The sequence below is a fragment of the Balaenoptera acutorostrata genome, chromosome X (genome assembly GCF_949987535.1).
Source record: "Balaenoptera acutorostrata chromosome X, mBalAcu1.1, whole genome shotgun sequence".
In the NCBI taxonomy this organism is placed as follows: Eukaryota; Metazoa; Chordata; class Mammalia; order Artiodactyla; family Balaenopteridae; genus Balaenoptera; species Balaenoptera acutorostrata.
Window position 1 is genome coordinate 80350831 of NC_080085.1, and position 18821 is coordinate 80369651.

Sequence of the window (18821 nt, forward strand, 5' to 3'; positions counted from 1 at the left end):
CAAATAGTTTAACTTTTAACAGAAACCTCTTAGTAAACCTTACTGATGTAAAGGTGAACAGGGAGAATCAATACCTAAGGCAGACAGTGACTGGAATTGATAAATTAATTCATAAGGTCGAATCAACCTGTGAAGACGGTTGTCTAATGGAGACTATTGAAGAAGAGAACACAGTATGTTTCCTTTAGCTGGTAAGTTAGTTTCCTCTCTCCCCAGTCATCTTTATCTAATTTTCTTGTATATTAGCAAAATCTTAGGTCAGACCTTTCAACTTCCTTAGCTGTGTGGTTGTTTGCTTGATGGTCTCTTAACCTTAAAAACATTAGAATAACTTTTTCTTACACCTAGAAATACTTATGAATGACAGTTCTTTTAAAGATTTGTTGTTTGTTTTATTCCAAGTTTTCTTTAGAAGTTCTGAGCCTCATGGAAAAAAATCATGGAATTTCATTATCAGAATGGGTGAAAACATGTTGGCCAACTAGAAGAAAGTGTCTTATGAAAGTAGCCTATTGCTTTCTATTAATCTTTCAAACATCCTGTAATATTACTGTAATCTCTATATTTTCTACACCTGAATATTTGCATAATCTCTTGCTATTCTGTACAATGCACACTACTGTTACTCTTACTAGACTCAACACTTGGCAGGTAGTTCATCTTAGTAATGCCGTACCTGAAATTTGGTATTTCACCCAGTATCCGATTTTCCTACAATAAATGTGCTTAAGGTTTACATAATTTTTGCTTCAGTTTGCAATTATACAAATTTACTAGTAAGTCATCAGCTATCAGGATTAAAATGGAAGAACTCAAAGCATTAAGTATTGACCATTCCCGTTTTATTGTAACAATTTATCAAGGAGGAAGCTATTCTCTGAGAGGCAGTCAACTGTAGTTGTAGTTAGCTATATTTTGGCTTCCATGGTATAGAGCAACCTCATCTTGAATTTCAGAGCAACTACATCTATACATAAAATATACATCTCCTAAATGTGCCATCAAGTCAACTACTAATTAGAGTTATTCTCATAGGCAGTTTTATCTTTAACATTTTGTTTGGAGTGAATTAGGCGCATTGACATGTTGCATTACCAAGAACTAAACTTACTTTGAAGAGATAAGTATGATTCAGTCCTCAGACATTTGCCATTTATGCTCTTACTAATAAAAATGGTATGTGTGTGAATGTGAGAAAGTGTGTGAATTTATGTGTGTGTGTGTGTGTGTGTGAGAGAGAGAGAGAGAGAGATCAGAAAAATAGTATTTTAATTCACCCAGCAATATACCATTGGGTGGACAAGCTAATAGAGATACTTTTTATTAGAGGGAAGAAATTCCAGGAGTTAAGAATCCATGTGTCAGCAAACTGTATGTTCACAACCTCTTGATCCTCATATATCATTCTAGTACGAAGAAAATTTCCTACATAGGCATAGCCCCTAAGTCATAAAGTGCACCTGAACAGTTCATAAAATATTAAATGTAAAGGTCTACAACTTCTCAACTTTCAAATTTCTTATTAATGGAAGAAATGAGCACTCATGTTAATCAAATTCCTGGAAATCATAATTTCCTCAAAAGAAAGCACCCATATCTGTTACTTCTATAAATCCAGAGAGGAAAATTCAGCTATGAAAATAACTTTAGCCTGTTACAGGCCCAGTCTTTATTAAAGGCAAAGATAAAACCCTGATTATTTCCCACACTTCAAAGTACATTCAAATTAATTAAGTATTAGCATTCAGTACCTGAGTCTTTATTTAAAATCATATTTATTCAAACTATGGAAATCTTCAATTCTCTATTTGCACAGGAAGCAAAAATTATTTTTTCTTTTAATTGAAAAGTAATTAAAAGAAACAGTGAACATTAATTCAGAGATGCAAAACAAAAGTAACAGTGATCTCTGCAAATAAATGTTAACTTTTATTCAAATTTAATACATGTTTATATATTTATATTGAAAAGGAACATGTGATAGATCTGGGCATCAATAAATCCATCAGTTTGGTTCTATATTTGTGGCATTTGATTAGCTACCTACATTACATTATAAGGATGTCTACTTCCCCAAAGTGTTTTGATCTTTGCTTTTAGATTAATACAGAATGCAATACTTGCTGAAGAATTTAAGGCACTCTCCTTGGTCATGAAAAATAATTTAATATATCTTAGGTTATCTGGCACTGCCCAGTAGGAATTCTATATAGGAATTAAGGGAAAAGTCACATATGTTTGTGTTTAATTCTTTTTACTGTAGCTAGCCTAATCGTTAATCTTCAGAGGCCAAGATGAAAGTTTAGGTAGATGATTGATGACTTCACTTTACTAGTGGTCTATTTAAGCATATTGATCATATGATAAATATCTATATTTAACATATTTATCATTAGTGCAATTACAATTAATATATAAAGCTAGCTTGATGGCTAAAATTTTAACTCATTTTAAATTAACTTTTATAACGAATGACTTAAAATCAAATAACTTCTCTAAAAATCTTAGATTAAAATATATTCTCTTATTTAGCCTGAACATTTTCCTACAAAACATGTTCATTCTCCTGACTTTACCTTATCTGTTCTTGGCACTAACTATTTCAGTCACTTAAAAAACCTTGGAGTATTCCCTCTTTCTTATCCCCATATTCCAGTCTAAACTTCAGACTTTCTATCTTGCAATCTCCTTTCCTTAAAATTCTTCCTATACCTTGCAACCACTTATCAAAAACATTTAAAGAACTCCATGAACCTCTTCCTAAAGGAAGCAAAAGTGTTATGCAAAAGTGTTCTTTGATACTCCCATAGCACTATGCTCTTCCTTTGTCAGTTAGCCTATTCAATGTACAGTATTATTTATCTTGTACAAGTCTTATCTTATCTCCCCCACCACAAAAAACCTAATGTAAAGCTCTTCTATTATATAAACTTAATATAGTGTTTTACATACTGAGGGTGCTTCAAAATTAAAGATCAACTAGATGGTTGGATGGACGGATGGATAGAAAAGCATGAGTATCCTAACAACACATTTTCCATAGGTAAGTCATGCATACCTTAAATTAAATACAGAATACAAAGTACCTCTGTACTGTGCTGTTCAATATGGTAGTTACTAGCACATGTAGCTATTTAAATAAAAATTAAGTAAAATTAAGTAAAATTAAGAACTCATTTTCCCAGTTGCACTGGCTACATTTCAGGTGTTTAACAGCCACCTTTGGCTACCATATTGGACCTTGCAGATATAGACTATTTCTATCATCACAAAAAGTTCTGTTGCATAGCATTGCTCTAGAAAGTTTTGATGGAGAAATGAATGTCAGAAGCACGTGTCTCCGGAATTCTAGGAAAGTCATAATCATAAAGTAACAAGGCATAGGATTCCCACTTCCCCATATTAAAAAGTATAAATTACAGCCATTTACAATGTAAACAATTATTCCCTTAAAAACATTTACATCAGTATCATTCTAATCACATTTTCATTTAATCTATAAGTTTTTGCAACACCAATATAAAACTCAAAATATAATAGACCTAGATAGTAAGTTGCCATAATTTCTACACAAATATGCATTAAATGCTTTAACAGATCAGACTTCATTGGAATTAAGAATGCAGCAGTGTGGGCTGGCTTTTCAAAATTTTAAAAGCTTCTTCTAGTCTAAAGCCTAGAAACACCTTTCCAGCATATCCTACCTCCAAAAGTATTGTGGACTTTTTGTTTTTTAATCCAAGAAAGAGCCATAAGACCATATTGAAAACACAAATGTATATGCCTTGCTTCCCCTTTTCCAAAATCTAAAATTGTGCAAAGACCATTAACCTTTTCTTAGTTTGTAGCCATTACAGCAAATTGGAGGATCCTGTCGTATAACAATGGACCTCTGCCATGCGTTGTCTGCTTTTTGAATTTAGATTTTTGGTTTCTTGAAATCCAACTCAAAGTGTTTGACCTACCACAGGAAAATCCTTTTGTGAGTAAGAAGGATTCCACAGATCACATGCCAGAGAGGTCTTGCCTCAGATGCTCTCAACTTCGTAGTCTTGTGAAGAAGCTAACAAGCTTGAGTGAGACAACAATTTGCTATCCTACCTACAGAATTGGAAATCCCTTTCTAAGATAATACAAATTGATATCAAGAAGGATTAGAGTTAAGAACAGTTTCATAACTGAAGAAAATTGAAATTAATATGTAGGTAATTATTAATTCTTAGTAACATAATATGTGATTAATATTCAAGGATTGACCATCTTCCTCAGCTTCAGGAAACAAATACTATTAGTCAAAGGGACTAAGATCATACCTAGTGCACATATATAGTACTGTGAATCTGTACATTCTATTGTTTCATAATCCTACTGCAGATTCCCAATTCTATGTGTTAGGTTTAGAGTCCTGAATGATTTGCTGCTAACAGCACTTTATCCATCAGGGAACACAGAGTTATTGCATCCCTGAAATTAAAGGGACCTTGGAGGTCCTGCTGTGGAACCTCCCACCTAGTGTACTATAAGGTTATTGAAGCCCAGTCTTTTAGTGCATCTATTTTAAGTTTCAACCGATTACATTGTACTGGAGGAAAAGATCTTTTTCTTCTCCTCCATCTTTTCATCCTCTGCCCCACAGCTGATTGCAGAGCACTATGAGGACTGTAGGAAAGTGGGTTTTAATTCAGATATTTCAAGGTGAGTTTTATATATGTTAAACATCATATAAATCACACTTCTTTTGGGTCTTTTCAGGAGTACAGATTTTATCTGAACTCCCATTTTTAGTGTTTGAATCTTTCTTTTCCTTAAAAGATTTGTGTCAAGATTAAAATATTAACAGTGAAAATGGATGAGGGGAAAGAAAAGCTTATCTTCCAGTATACTGATTAATATCGTGTGGGGAGAGATGTAATACAACAACAAAAATCCCCAAAATTACAGTGTTTCTATTGACTTGGATGACAAACATGTCATCAATGTATTGTAAATTTCTAAAGAATCAATTATGAGAAAAAAATACACTATAGCCCGACTGATGGTAACCTATGAAGACTTAAAGGCTGCTTTGGATCATGCAGCGATATCATTAGGACCATTAGATATCCATGTACTGATAAATTACAGAAAAACCTATTTTTGGAACAAATACCTCTTTTGTGGTGGTAGAGGGACAGGCCCTAGGGAGAGGGACTGTTCTTCCTCATTTTTGCATTTCCAATGCCTGGTACATAGAAGATACTCAATAAATATATACTAAACTAGCAAACAAGAGATTTTTCTAATAAATAAATATATGGAATTTCTTGTACTGATAGGATGATGATTTGATTAAATAAGCTAGTGGTCTATCCCTCCAATCTTCATTTAAGTGATTAAAAGTTTTTAAGATTCTGTTTAATCAAATGAAATTTGAAATAATGTTCAGAGTGTCATGGGAGGTTTTAATTTTTTCAAAAATCATTTAAGTTTATAGACTTAGTGATTAATGTGTCCTCCAGTGCAGCCCCTCAACCTTCTCACAGTACTAAATAGTAATGTGATAAAGTAGTACAAAATATTTTATATTTTAAAATAATGTATTTAAGTTCTTTGTCACAAATTCCCAGTCTCAGTTTTTCTCTTCCATGTGGCAGAAGAAGAAAGTGAAATATGTGCCACCCCCCACCCACCCCCAACCCCGGCATTCCTGAAAGAAGAAATATCTTAAAAGTGCTAGCCAATGAAAAATTTCTCCAGTAATTTAATCTTAAGGACGAAAAAATTTTTAAACACCCTTCTTTTACTTGTTATGTCATTATTTTCATTGTTCCCTTCCATTATCTCTTTTATCCCTCTATCTCTATCCACCATCCCCTTCAGGTACTCAAATCCACTCTCAATGGTACCTAAGACCTCCCAGATCCATCAAATCTCCCCACACCTTCCCTGTTCTTTCCAGTCCTTCAAGTCTCCCATTCATGGAAGTCATGCTCAGTTCATTACAGTTTTGCCAAATTCCTCACTGTGCTTTTGAGTTTCTATAATTAACTTCCTACTCTCTACCCACTTTTTAGGTTCCCCAACTTCAGCTTCCCCAGTTAGTTTTCATCCATCTTTACCCTGCTTAGATTCCATGAATACTTCTCATTCTCCTAGTCCATCCTGATACTCAAAAACATTCCTTGCCTCTCCTTAGTACCCCAACTCTTTTCAAGTTTCCTCCACAGCCTCTTCCATACCCTATGCTGCTCCTCGTTTCCCTAGTGCTTCACAGTTCTTCCCAAATTGTTCAAGGCCCTTACAGGTAGTTGGAACATGATTCATCACATTATTACTACATTTACAAACATCTTGAGGGTACAAACTGTCATGAGTAAGACCGTTTGTAGTTTAATCATTGGCAAGCTGATTCAATCCTATTCTTTATTGTCCCTTAACATGCACACATGTTTCAAAGACCTAATATTTGTACCAAGTTTGCTTTCAATAGGACTTGAGATAATAGAGCAGAATTATAAAAAAAATTAGGAGGCAGTCCCCATTTTCTTAGTGGTAGTTTGCCATTAATATAGCAAAGCTAAATTAAACTAAGATAAAAAATTCTTTAAACAAGACATTCAGTTCAAAACAATGTTCTGAAGGAGAAAGAATAGATGAGTAAGGGAATGTGCTATTCAAATGCACATGACACATAATAACTATTAATGAGATTTTTTTTTCCAAATTAAAGTTAAAAAAACGAAACTGATGGCTCCATGACTTTGTTGACTGCCTTCTCCATAGTTGCCATATTTTAACTACAAGTCCCTTAAGCACTTACATTTAACTTTATCCTTACTCTTATGCTTATTCAGATATTCCCCATGTGATATTAATCTGTGAAAGTTTCTTAGAGGAAATGAGTTGTGTGAAATGCCCCAGAGCAGATGAGGACCTTGGATGACCAGAGATGTGGAAAATGCTGTGGTTAGAGTGGGTGTTGGCTTGACTGAAGAGGGGAGGTCATGGATTAGAAATTAATGAGAAAGACGTATGTTGGAAGCAACTAATTAAGGACCTTTGAATGCTAGGCCTCAGAGTTTAGATTCTGTAGATTTTAATATATAACACATGTAGTTTTTTGGTTTTCAGTTTTTGTTGTTTTGTTTTGATTGTTGTATATAATGTTTTACGAAATAATTAATATTTATTTTCCAACATCAAAAAAAGTAAAAGTAGTCCATAAAAAAGTGCTAGTTGGGTAAATAATATATTTGGAAATGTTCTGTTTTAAAAAACTTTTCTTCTGAATAAAAAAAAAGGTGGAGAAGCTGTCCTTATGTCAAATCTGACTCACTTTAACAGTTCCTCTTGAAAATTAGCAGCTGTAATTAGTGGAAAATTTTGAAGGTTCAATGTTGTGGTTGTCAGCTATAACAGGTTTTAATTATCTTTTTAATTTTAAAGTTATCAACTTTCAGAAGTTGAATTTTTATCATTTTCAATACGAAATCATGATGGCATACTTTAGGTGGAAGTACTGTTTCAAAAAAATGACTTGATTTTGTGAGATGTGTTTGCTTCAATATTTTCAACACAGTACTGTATTATAGGGATTCAAGATGTATTACAATTATCCAATGAAAATAAACCCCCATTTTCTCTAACTTATATTTGTTCTTAAAAAAAGCAAATATCAATTAAAATCATACAGTGAGTCAGTATATATTTTATATTTCATCAAAGGGATGAGCGGGTCAATTTGAAAACTTGACCAATTTGAAAAATAATCGTAATAATATCTAAAGATAAATGTCATTAGAATATATCCTTTTTGAAAATGTTATCAAGAAACAGAAAATTTTGAGGGGAATTTTATTACCAAAAACCTTTGAAGGTGGAAAATAATTATTAAAATACTCTTTTAAAACAAGGTTTCCATTCTAAATTATTGGTTTGGTGGAAAAGTTCGTTCGGGTTTTTTGTAATATCTTGGGAAAAACACGAAGGAGCTATTTGGCCAACCCAATATATGAAAAATTATTTGTTGCCAAGCTAGAAACAACCATAAAATCACTACCTACTGAAAACAAGGCATACAGTCTTTAAACCTTGTAAACATAATTTTAAATGAAATAAAATTATATGAAATATGTAGTTGATGACAATAAGATATTTGGAATTGTGTTGTAAAAACTTTTAAAGCTGTAGCATTGCACATAACTGAGATCCATTATGCAAATGACTACAGATTTATGATGAAAGCTTATTTTAATCATAAAATGCTAGAACAAGAAAGGATCTGAGAGATGAACTCCAACCCTACTCACCATAATGAAGAAAGGGAGGCACAGAATGATTAAATGACTTGTCCGAAGTCATAACTACTTAAAGGCAAAGTTAACACTAGAATTCAGGCCCAATTTTTTTCTCCCACTGGATTAGACTTATTTATTTGCCTTTGTGAGTGCAGGATATACAAACACGTTTGCTTATTTTCTTTAGTTTAATAGTAACAACAACAATGATTGCAAACGCATACAACACTTGTGGGTTCCAGGAACTATTCTAAGTGCTTTACATATGTTAATTCATTTAGTCTTCACAGTAACACTATGAGGTAGATGCTATTATTATATCTATTTTTTAATGAGACAGACAGAGAATTTTTTAAAACTTGCATAAAGTTACACAGCTAATAAGTGATGGATCATGGATTCAAAACCAGGCGATCCATCTCCATAACTCATGCTACAAAATCTTAAATAAAATGTCTTTTTTTTTTTTTTACTTCGTTGTGCCAAGGCAATCTATATTTGGATATAATAACATTCCATGACTTTGATTTTTAAGTAGGAAAATGAATGCTTGTCTCAATTTCTATGCCAAATATATTTAATAATAGTTTTAAATGAATGGTCTTGCTACAATGTATGTGAATCCCTGAATGAATGATTTCTCTGAAGTCATCAATATTGGTCATTAAGACAGTAGCAAGAATGGATCTATGTGTAGGCTTTTGGTTCATTCTGCTTAGAGATAAATTTTCATTTATTTTTAAAACAAGAAGATCAAACCAAAAGTATATTTTAACAATGCTTCTACAATATGGCTTCTTTTTGTGAGCATGGTGGAATTAGCTATCAATGAATTATTTTTTCGTACACTTGATAATGACTAAGAGAAATTGATTTTATACTTTTTCATGAACATGGCACACAACAAAGAAATAAAAGTCCTATTTTTTTTCTAGCTTGTTTTAGTCTGTAGACTCAATTGCTACTTCGAAAGTAATATTGGGTAAAATCATGCCCTTTTAAAGAGGGCATATTTTGACATTGGCATGTTAATTTATTGACATATGGGAAGGAAATAAGTATAAGTAAGTGAAACAATTAAAGCAACGTTATATAGTGGATATGGAAAATGTAAGAAACCAATACCTTATGCACAAAAAATGCCTACGTTTGTTTACTGTTTTATGTATAATGTAATAAATTCCAAAACTTATTATATATATATATACTTAAATGAAATTAGAATGCTAGATCTTCCTCCATACATTGCCTCTATTTGTCCAGTTTTTTCCAAATAAAAGTTAAACACAATAAAATTAAAAATAGGAATAGCTGACTCCTAAGAAATAAGAATTTTAGAGAAAAAACAGACTAGGAGCAAGACTGGATATTGCACAGAGAAACTGAAGGATTCCATTTCCATCTCAGGGGTTAATGGCTTTTACTAGTGGTTTAAATCACTTTGTCTAAGTTTTTAAACTCTAAATCAGTTTGTCTAAGTTTTTAAACTCTCAGAGTCTTTTATTTATTAAATTATATTTCTTTATTAAGATGTGTATATATATATATATATATATACACACACATAAAAAATAAAAATGAGCAGCGTTTATTAAGACTGTATTCAGCACTGTGGAGAACTTGGAGGTCAAGGGTTAAGTTTGCACAGAAATAGAAATATGAGGAAACATAACAGCCAATAGGGGCTTACATTGCATGATTCTATTATAACTATAAATTAAATTAAAAATTCAGTCATTTAGTTGCACTAGGCACATTTCAAGTGTTCAAGGCAAATAGGCAAATGTGGCTAAGGGCTACAGTACTGGACAGTGCAGGTTATCAAACATTTCTACCAGGCAAACAGTTCTATTGGACAGTGGTAATCTAGAGCAAGAGGAAAATAATCTTGAGCTATGCATGCATCCAAGGAAAGTGAAATGATGGCTGGGGTATCCGATTCATAGGCAGGGGACAAAAAAAGGATAAAATGAGACGATGCAGTAAAATTTGTTATTGAATCATTTAGTGATGAATGCTATTTTATGACATTAAATCTTGAAACTATTAGGTAGTGAATATTTTTAAGAGATTGGTAACTTGTTAAATCAAAGAGAAACAATCAAATTTCCTCTCATTTTAAATTAGAAATCAAACTGCTTGAGATCCTCCAAGAGAAAAAAAATGTGCAGTTTTATAGTTATAAACAAATAATATCTTACAATTATTTTCATAAAACATTATATGATACCCATAAAACCTATGAGAAATACTATATAAATAAATGTACTGTATCTGAGACACTAAAATGAAGAAGAGGTAATATACCAATACAACTACCCACTTGATAGTTTTTAGTATAGTGTTTACGGTCAATAGAAGTGTGGGATACTCACCATGTTCTCCTGATTTACCGCCATCATAATCCTTATAGGGATAATATGAAGAATATAATGCATGATAGAAATCATTAATTCTTCAAGAACTTCAGACAGGAAACTGAAGGGTACAGTGCAAATATCCTAATAGACAACTATATAGGTTTATCTTGCATTATAATATCAGAAATGCATGCATACTATAAATAAGTACCTATAATATATTGAATACATATGGCCAGGGTGACTATACTGAAATGCACAGCTCCAGGTGCTTATGGTCTAAATATGACTATAGAGTGGAAAAGAGACTTCTTTTTTTTTTTTTTTCAGGGTATAATCACCTTTGCTTCTAAATTTTTATTCTTGTGCCATCTATAATATCAAGTCCTGATGCAAAGCAATTTTTATCGTGAATAGCACTGGCCTTCATTTTCCAGGGTTCTTAGTTTATGGGAAGAATTAATACAGCATTTGATCACAATTTCATAGAATGAGTGCCAGTTATAGCACTCACTGGTTGTGATATAGTTCTGGTTGTGATAGCTCATTCTATCATCTCCATTAAGGTGTTGAATACCTTTGCAAAGGAAAAAATATTTTTCAGTATTTCAAATATTCTTGGAATAAGAAGAAAATATGAGGACACTATTATACATTTATTATCTATACAGAAATTGTGATTTATCTAAAATAAGACACCTATTTCATACTCTATTTCAAGTTGAAATCATCACAATGTAAGTTGTAATTCTGAAAACCAAGAATATTTTTTGGGGGGGGGGTAAAGCAACACAAATAATTTGAGCCTCTGGTACCTAATAGGAAGAATGATGTCTTTATTTTCTTTCTTTGGCAAACTTTTTCAAAACCAATGTGAAATCTATTTTTCAGAAGATAATTTTTTTTGCAAACCTTCATAAATAAAGTTAGTTATGTTCTTCATAAGCAGGGAAAGAGCTAAATTAAAAAAGTAACGACTGCAAATGCCTAAATAAAAATATCTATTTGGTCTCCTTATGCATTAGTGTGGGACACAGTGAAAGTACTGCATATCGAGACTGCCTTAATATGAGAGCAATTCTGACCGCTCCACTTCGATTTCAACTATTGTCTAGTGTAATGGCATCTCAATTGCCAATTTTCATTGAACACACATACACACAAGGACATATATACCCACAGTGGAACATGAAGATGATTATTTTAAACATAAAAATGAAATATCTCATGAATATTCCACAATTAGGATTTGGCTGGCATTTGCTAGTCCAAAGAACAAAACCGTATCCAACTCTGTGGAAATGGAACTTGTACATTCTTGATTTCCCATTTGACAGTTACTTAAAGTCACTTTGAGGTTAATGTACTGCTTGAGTTATAAAAAGGTAGCATAAATTTTTTTTTCCAACATGCTAGCCTATTACTGTGTAGAAGGAAGACTTTACTTACGGTGGGAAAGCATGGAGTATAGTGAATGAAATCTAATGATGAAAAGAATCACTTTTAATTCTCTTATGAACCTAAGTGAGATTTGTGGTACTCCAAAGTAGGAAGTATGATAAAAAACAATTTTAAATAACAGGAATCTACACATTGAAAAGGTATAGGATTTGTTAATTAATTTAAATATTTTATATACTTCTAGTTGGGAAAACTGCTTGCCTAAGAACAATTTAATTTGTAATGAAAATACCTGCAGGAGAAGATTGTGCTTAAAATATACTCTTAGAAAAAAATGTAGGTTTTTTCAAATAACACAGAATGCACGGTATAATGAATACTCCAAGTTGTTGTATATTATTCCTATTGTGTCTTAGAATCTTTGGCAGTCCTTGTAGTAATATGATCTTGAAAAAAAAAGAGTTCAAAACAAAAAAATCAGAAACCCAAAGACCTAATAAACATTTCTTAACTTATGTTATAACTTAACACTTACGTGTCTGGCACAGTGTCCATACACTGCTAAAGTAAATATAAAGGCCTACTAATAAATTTTGTTATATATTTGAAATGATTCACTTGCAATCAGAATAGAGGATGACACTATAAAATATTATGGATCTATACAATTGTTTCAATTTAAAGAATATTTTTATGGAAGATGAATTTTATACCTAAATTTCTATTTTTGAAGAGCTAAACCTTCAGGTATTATGTAGGATGTTACATATAAAAGCATCCAATTTATAACTGACCATTTTGTACATTTTCAAATATACTAATAATATTGAAACAGGACCCAACAGACCTTCTCTAAAATTAGGATTCCTCAAATTTAGCAAGGTGTTTTTGAATGCCCAAATTGAAGTTTGAATGATTAGTATTATATTTATATTTGGAATTAAAATGAGGTAAGACAAAGTTGAAATATTAACTCACTACAGGTTTGAGGGATATTGCTAAATCAACAAGACATTTCTTTATGTATTAACTTAGAAGAGAAAGTAAAAATAGTAGAAATACTAACATTTATAATTTGTCTTTGTGTGAGCTATTTGTAAATGCATTTGAATTGTATTTGTTATAGAAACAATTCCTTCATGAAAATGGGGCTGACCCCAGAATATGAATTTATTGTACAAATTAAGAACTGACAAGTAGTGTTTAATTCATAAATGCTAATTCAGTTTTTAAAGCCAGAATTCTGTGTAATTATTGTTCTGCCCCAAATTAAATGTATCAAAATGTGGCCTGTGTATGTCCCATTTATGGTTCAAATGTTTTTCTACCCATTGATTCATTTATGTTGTCACTTTTAACTTGTCATCCGGTTTGAGTTTTGAGGTGACAGAAAATGAAAATCACAGAAAGGATATTAAAATATGTGTAAAAGAATAAGAATTAAAAGGAGAAGGGATTTTTGCTGAAGCTTTAGGCTGAGGCACTTGCTATTAGGCAGTTGATTAACCAAGTAGCAAGATTGGTTTTTAAGAAGTTGCTGTGTCATTTTTGCTTGGTGGTCTATGATGTGTAGCCATTGATTGAGGATTTATGTCACCCTGAAGTCATCTTACCTGGAAAATCTTCTTTGTCTCCCTGGGTGAATGAATGCAGCTATTAAGGATGAAAGTCATCTCCTTGTTCCTTGGAACAATAGGTTGGTAGATACCATTCATTTTCTGATGATTAATATCTTACCTTGATTCATTTTTCAGACTATCAACTGGGATCTTGTTTTCAGCACCTTCCAAGATTCTGGTGGTATATCTCATTTGCTTTTAACTGTTGAATTTATTGCATCATGATTTTAATAAATTAGCAGCTGACACAAATAAAAAATATACCAAGTCATCACTTTTTTTCTGGTTAGACCTACACTGTTTTATTAATTCCTGAGAATAGGAATTAATAAAAGTATTCACTTATCCTTACATATCTAAAAATCAAAATGGACTATTCAATCAATTCTCAGTGAAGTCAGAAATGTATCCCATTTATTTACCTGCTTAAAACATGATCTTAAAACCTGGTCATCTAGAGGATCTATAGAGTGTGAAATTACTGCCTATTTTATATAAACATTTAATATATGAATTAATGCCTACGATATTCATATAAACCATATAGTTGTTATAAAGATTAAATGAAATAACTGATTTGAAATTACTTAGAGGAATTAAAATGCTACACCAAATGGAGATCATACTTTTAACCTCAGTGAATCTAAGAACTACTTGTTATGATAATATGTTACTTATAGACCAAACATATTAAAGTAATTAGTAGATATTGAAATAATCATGATTAAATTCACCCCAAGGTGATAAAAGGATATATGATGATGAACGACCATTATATTTTTGCCGAATGGACTATGTCTCTTGCTTGATTAATCTGTAAAGCTATTTTTAAAATGCTCCCTAAATCATATCAAAAATCCAGAAAAATTAATATAGAAGAGCAACCTTCACAAACTGTCTTATAAGTGATATTCGAGCATTGATTATTAACAGATTTGAAGCCCTGTTAGAGAACACTGCACTACCTGTTGTGGAGTGTTAGAATGAATCAATAAAACATAAACATTTTAGAGAAGGAAGGAACATTGATGGAATCCACTTCTTGGAGAAGATTAGATCCAAATGTGAAAATTAGACCGGTACAAAAAGAAATACGATAAATGAGTCCTTTGTGGAATAAAATTTAATAAAAATATCAGTTTAATCGAGTCAAAGTACCCTACTAAATCTTTCATTTTGACATTTCAAGTTTCAGAATACATAGGAAATAGTCATGTCAAACAGGAGAGCCAGTGCACTTACCCGACTCTACTTGTGGTCAATCCCTTTGAAAAGATTGAGTTTATCAGTTGCTCCAGTTTGTCTTTCTCCAGGTGCAATGTCCTAGATTCCTTCCTGTCAACCTGAAGAACTACATTATTGTTTTCCCAGTCTTGAAAGAAGCTTTGACTGTGCGTGAGAACAAGAATGTAGAAGTAACTATATATTACATTATGGTTGTTTAATTGTGTATTTTTGACTTCATGAGACATTATAGTAATTAGAATGATGAGAGCCAAGTGGATTTAGGACCATGGGCAACATACAGGTATTTCTTATTTTCATGTAATACCTAAATTTGTACTATTTTTAACAATTTGTTACTGTAGCATGTAAGCCACTCATTCATGCAGAATTACCTTAAGTATATTACAGGTTAAACACAGCACTACAATGAAGGAAAATGTAACAAGTATGTCAGGGAAATTATGCATTGGAATTCTTCTGACAAACCATTTGAATATCACTTTTATGGTTTGAAATCTCTAGAACTGCATATAGTAGAGACTTAGTTCCCCTACTTACTTACCTTTTTAGAACTAAATTGCTCAGAGACTATAAAACGAACTTGCATTTTTGCTTTTCATATCTTAAAATTTCAGAATTGCTTATTTTGTTTCTGCTTTTGTTTCCTCTGATTGTCATGATTCTGTCCTTCTAACTATGACTGTTCCCTACACAATCACTATATATTGCCTGTAAAAACATCACTTAAATAACACTGGCACTACTGAAACTTGTAGAAAATTTTAATTGTCTGCATCTTCTTTCATTGTACCTTTCTTATCAATTTCCAAACTAACCGTAGACTATAGTAGCAGTGGGATGTGGGAGAATGGTAAAGAAATTTAAAGTTATCTTATAGTTTGTTCATGGGAGAGAGAAAATTAGAGCTAAGTAAGATATGTCCATAGGAATACTTTCCCTGCATATCTGAGTTAAATTCATCATGCTTCCATAAGACTAAGCAGTGACTCTTTATATCCTAATTTCTGTATTGGTCATTCAAATAATTAAACTCAGCATTTTAAAAGAAAATCTTTTTAATTTTAAACATAACAATACATTTTCAAGTGGTAACTGCAAGGGTTGGAATCAGAATCTGGAGATTGAGGTTATTTTATCATGCATGTTTACATCCTGATAGAGGCAGAGTTGACTTTGTTATACATTTGTTTAACACTGAACTAAAGATATTCTGGAATAATTTTGTTATCAATTATAAACTCTGTGAGGGCAGAGGTTTTTGCCTGTTTTGTTCACTGATTTATTCTCAGTGCCCACAACAAATTGCTTACACAAATTGCTTAATAAATATTTGTTGAATACGTGACTACCCTTTCATGAAACTAATTACTAACTAGACAGTAAATAGTCCTTCTAGGTTTGCAATATGTATATTTGCCTAAGTTTTAGAAATTGAATTGTCCTTTTTTGCAATTTTTTTTCCTGGTTTTCAAAACCTCTGAAAGAATTTCAAGTGATGAAACATATTTTAAAATATTTTATTTGATGTTATTATTAAAGGTAGAGTAGAACACATTTAGAATGGATTGGGAGAGGGGGACTGCTTAGAATTAGGTCACTTTCTTAATCCTTCCTCTTGTGTAGAGATATTGCAACATGCACACAATGTTTTAAAAAATGGTCTGTAGTATTCTTCTGCCAGTTGTAATAACGTGTAATACCTAAGGGTAAGATAAGAATAGAGTGGTAGTTTTAATTCTAATTGTAAGTGCCCCATTTTTATTTTTGCTTATGTTTGCATGGTATTTATAAAATCACACACATAGACACTCAGTTTTTTTTAGATGTTCTAGATTCACAATAGGACACACATATATGTATGCATATTAACTCATAGTAAGTAAAAATGAGGTATTTTTATTCTCACATTCATAGAGGAGTATAAGGCGAATAATTCACAAGAGAATGAGTCTTGAAAAGGTTACTATATTAGGTAATCCCAATGCTCACCATTGAGCAAATGATGCTAAAAATACCACAGGCAATAGTCTTTTTGTGTTGTTTACTAGGATAGAAAATGTCTTCAGCATCAGCATTACTCACTATTATACTTAAATTTTTTTTGTAAATGACGCCAACCGCTCAACATAGGAAAGTGGTTGGACCCATAATATATAATTTTTAAATTCTGTGATAAGAATTTATAAAATGAGATGCTTCAAGTCTATTTAGCTCATTTCTTGGTTCTATTTGTGACCCAAGCTATCTCAATTGTTGCAACAAATGCTTTTGTTCTGTTACTGATTGCAAATAGGAAGGTTTCTTTTTCCCCACTTTTGTGTCTTCAGGCCTGTCAATATGCATATTTTCTAAAATTATTTAATGTAATACATTGTCTGGCGTAATCAGATCATAATATCCATAGCAAGTTATTTATATCATTTCATGAGTCCTCCTGTTTTTAGAACTATGACTAAAATTTTTGTAAATTTTAATTGGTTATCAATTGCCAATAAAAATTGAGAACTTCCTTAGTTAGATACCTATGTGCATTAGTAGTTTTCCGTAATGGATTTTTAAATGACCATCTGTCAGCTAATTCTTTAAAACTTCAGAATGAATTGAGAGCTGCATTAATCCCTACTTAATTATAAAAATATAATATCTGATAGGGTTTAGAGCAGTGTAACACAAATTTCACTTTGTGTTTATATAACATATTACCTACAAATAACATCCAGAAGCATATTAAAATGTTGCATGATACTAGATATTAAAAGATATTTAATATACCAAATTGAGACTGTATCCAACAAATCAAATTGAGAATAGGAATTGAGAATTAATAAAGGAAACTGAAGACAAATTTGCAATTTATAAAGAAATAAAAATTCCTTGTTGAATTTTTTCAGTAGAACTAGAGAACTGAAATAAAGTGGCAGATTTCAGTGAATGAAAAATAATAAGCAAGGAGGGGGAAAGCAGCCAGAGATATTGTTTGTTTTTTGACTCTCTGTTTTAACTTGATAAAGTCTTTTAAAATGCCTTTCTTATTTTTAAGCCCTAGTCAAGCTGTTTCATGTAGTTGGGTAATTCTTATGTCAGTCTGTAGATGTGAAAACCCATTTTCACATGGACTACTTTATGCAATCTATAAACAAACTCTCAGAGTTGGGATGTCTTTCACTCCAGTTCTCTCATTGAATGTTTGGATATTGTCTAACAAACCATAAATATGTAGATCTAAACTGGTGATACAGCTTCTGTATCAGTACCTCCAAATATATGGAATTCAATCTCTCCTGAAAACCATTTTTTTCCAGAATGCTTTAATAGGCAGTTGTTTAAGTTGATCTGAAAGTTGCCTCCCTGTAATTTTATACCTATTCTTGTTCCTCTCATCCAAAGAAAGACAATTTTAATCCTCTTTCACATGATTGTTCTTCCCATGTTTAGGCATTTGCCATATTGAACCCTCTCTTCTCTGAAAGGACTTTTCTTTTTAATCCAAACTTCCTAACCTAGATCGATATTTACATTTTGAGGCCCAGAGCTGAACACACAGAATATTGTATAAAACATTCGTGACACATAGAAGAATTGCATTTGAAAACCACATTGTAACAAAGAGTAAATGATTATATTTTTGTAATTAGTAACACATATCCCTTTACTTTTCCTTAACTATTGAATTAAATGTTTTAAATTATTTTTATTACTTTTAACTGTCTTGTTATAATATTATCTTTTATATATCTTATCAATGGTGAACACCTTTATAAATATTCTGGGTCTCATAATTACTCAAGGTATCTTGCTTAATTTACCTTTCATCTTGATGTAAAAATGCATAATATTAGATTCAAAACAAATCTGTCATTAGTTTATTTAACAGTGTTTATCGTGCTAGTATTTTCATTTAATGATTTTGGCAATTT

At 31.8% G+C, this 18821-nt stretch overlaps 1 protein-coding gene across 2 annotated transcripts in view; it reads left to right on the plus strand.

Moving 5' to 3' along the window:
• The window catches only part of PCDH11X (protocadherin 11 X-linked), a 698845-nt gene that overhangs the window by 29494 nt on the left and 650530 nt on the right, over positions 1-18821 (plus strand). The gene's annotated exons all lie outside the window — the stretch shown is intronic.